Below are 3655 nucleotides of genomic sequence, written 5' to 3'. Positions count from 1 at the left end.
TTACTACGTGATCCAAATCATAAAAAGCCCAGGAGCTGGCCTACAGGAATGCGAATGATGCGAAAGTATGAGGCAGATGATAGCAAATACCAGACGCAACCCAGACATAATCGGTGTCATCCTCTAAAGTAATGATCGAATCCAGGTTGAATTGACTATTTCTGTGTGGAACCACATTACTACGTGATCCAAATCATAAAAAGCCCAGGAGCTGGCCTACAGGAATGCGAAAGATGCGAAAGTATGAGGCAGATGATAGCAAATACCAGACGCAACCCAGACCTAACCGGTGTCATCCTCTAAAATATTGATCGAATACAGGTTGAATTGACAATTTCAGTGTGGCACCACATTACTACGTGATCCAAAACAGATAAAACCCAGGATCTGTCTATTCAAGTATGCGAAAAATGCGAAAGTATGAGCTAGATGATGGCAAATACAACACCTAACCCATGCATAACCGGCGTTCTCCTCTAAAATATTAATCGGAACCAGGTTTTATTGACAATTTCAGTGTGGTACCACATTACTACGTGATCCAAATCATAAAAAGCCCAGGAGCTGGCCTACAGGAATGCGAAAGATGCGAAAGTATGAGGCAGATGATAGCAAATACCAGACGCAACCCAGACATAACCGGTGTCATCCTCTAAAGTAATGATCGAATCCAGGTTGAATTGACTATTTCTGTGTGGAACCACATTACTACGTGATCCAAATCATAAAAAGCCCAGGAGCTGGCCTACAGGAATGCGAAAGATGCGAAAGTATGAGGCAGATGATAGCAAATACCAGACGCAACCCAGACCTAACCGGTGTCATCCTCTAAAATATTGATCGAATACAGGTTGAATTGACAATTTCAGTGTGGCACCACATTACTACGTGATCCAAAACAGATAAAACCCAGGATCTGTCTATTCAAGTATGCGAAAAATGCGAAAGTATGAGCTAGATGATGGCAAATACAACACCTAACCCATGCATAACCGGCGTTCTCCTCTAAAATATTATTCGGAACCAGGTTTTATTGATTATATTTCAGTGTGGTACCACATTAATACGTGATCCTAACCAGAAAAGAACCCAGGATCAGGCCAACAAGTATGCGAAAAATGCGAAAATATGAGCCAGATGATTGCGAACACCAGACGTAACTCAAACATAACCGGTGTTATTCTCTAAAATATTGATCGAATCCAGGTTGAATTGACTATTTCAGTGTGACGCCACATTAGTCGTGATCCTAACCAGAATCAAACCCAGGATCTGGCCAACAAGAATGCGAAAGATGCGAAAGTATGAGGCAGATGATTGCAAATACCAGAACTAACCCAGACATAACAGGCGTTAACCTCTAATGTGTTGATCGAATTCAGGTTTAATTGACTGCTTCGGTGTGGTACGTCATTACTACATGATCCAAATCTGAAAAAGCAAAGGACCTGGCGAACAAGTATGCGAAGATTGCGAAAGTATGAGCCAGATGATTGCAAATACCAGACTTAACACAAGCCTAAACGGTGTTATCCTGCAAAATATTGATTGAATCCAGGTTTAATTGACTGCTTCGTCCTGGTACCACGTTACTGCATGATTCAAATTAGAAAAAGCCCAGGATCTGGCGAACAAGTATTCGATAAATGCGAAAGAATGTGGCAGGTGATTGCAAATACCAGACGGTACCCAGACCTAACCTGTGTTATCCCCTAAAATATTGATCGAAACCAGGTTTAATTGTCTGTTTCTGTGTGGTACCACATTACTACGTGATCCTAACCAGAAAAAGACCCAGGATCTGGCCAGCAAGTATGCGAAAAATGCGAAAGCATAAGGCAGATGATTCCAAATACCAGACGCATCCCAGGCATAACCGGCGTTATCCTCTAAAATATTAATCGGAACCAGGTTTATTTCACTGCTACAGTGTTGTAACACATTACTACCTGATCCAAATCACAAAAAGCCAGGATCTGGCCAACAAGTATGCGAAAAATGCGAAAGTATGAGCAAGATGATTGCAAAAACCTGACGCAACCCAGTCATAACCGGCGCTATCCTCTAAAATATTAATCGCAACCTGGTGGAATTGACTGTTTCGGTGTGGTACCACATTACTACGTGATACTAACCAGAAAAAAACCCAGGTTCTGGCCAACCAGAATGCGATAAAAGCGATAGTATGAGCCAGATGATTGCGAATACCAGACGTACCCAGACATTACCGGTATTTATCCTCTAAAATATTCACCGAATCCAGGTTGAATTGACTATTTCAGTGTGGCACCACATTACTACGTGATCCAAACCAGAAGTAACCGAGGATCAGGCCAACAAGTAAGCGAAAAATGCGAAAGTATGAGCCAGATGATTGCAAATACCAGAACTAACCCAGACATAACTGGCGTTATCCTCTAAAATATTAATCGGAACCTGGTTTAATTGACTGCTCCAGTGTGGTGCCACATCACTATGTGATCCAAGCCAGAAAACGCCCTGGATCTGGCCAACAAGTATGCGAAAATTGCGAAAGTTCGACCCCAGATGGGGGCAAATCCCAGACCTAATCGAGACATAACCGGCGTTATCCTCTAAAATATTAATCGCAACCAGGTTTAATTCACTGTTTCGGTGTGGTACCGCATTACTACCTGATCCAAACAAGAAAAGCGCTGGATCTGGCCAAGAAGAATGCGAAAAATGCGAAAGTATGAGGCAGATTATTGCTAATACCAGACCTAACCCAGACATAACCGGCGTTATCCTCTAAAATATTAATCGGAACCAGGTTTAATTGACTGTTTCATTCTGGTGCCACATTACTACGGGATCAAAATCAGAAAAAGCCAAGGATCTGACAAACAAGTATGCGAAAAATGCGAAAGTATGAGACAGATGATTGGGAATACCAGACGTAACCCAGACATATCCGGTGTTATCCTCTAAAATATTAATCGCAACTAGGTTTAATTGACAGTTTCGGTGTGGTACCGCATTACAACGTGATCCGTACCAGACAAAACCCTGGATCTGGGCAGCAAGTATGCGAAAAATGCGTAAGAACGAGCCAGATTAGGGCAAATACCAGATCTAACCCAGACATAACCGGCGTTATCCTCTAAAATATTAATCGCAACAAGGTTTAATTGACTGTTAGGGGGTGGTACCACGTTAATACGTGATCCTAATCAAGAAAAAACCCAGGACCTGGCCAACAAGAATGTGAAAAATGCGAAAGTATGAGGCAGATGATTGCAAATTCCAGACCTAACCCAGGCATAACCGGCGTTCTCCTCTAAAATATTAATCGGAACCAGGTTTTATTGACAATTTCAGTGTGGTACCACATTACTACGTGATCCACACCAGAAAAAGCTCAGGATCTGGCCATTCAAGTATGCGAAAAATGAACCAGGTTTAATTGATTGCTTCGATGTGGTACCACGTTAATACGTGATCCTAACCAGAAAAAAACCCAGGATCTCGCCAACAAGAATGCGAAAAATGCGAAACTATGTGCCCGATGAATGCGAATACCAGTCGTAACCCAGATATAACCGGTGTTATCCTCTAAAATAATGATCGAATCCAGGTTGAATTGACTATTTCTGTGTGGAACCACATTACTACGTGATCCAAATCATAAAAAGCC

Source organism: Colletes latitarsis, unplaced genomic scaffold (assembly GCF_051014445.1).
Source record: "Colletes latitarsis isolate SP2378_abdomen unplaced genomic scaffold, iyColLati1 scaffold0013, whole genome shotgun sequence".
NCBI lineage: Eukaryota > Metazoa > Arthropoda > Insecta > Hymenoptera > Colletidae > Colletes > Colletes latitarsis.
This window is presented reverse-complemented; position numbering follows the sequence as displayed.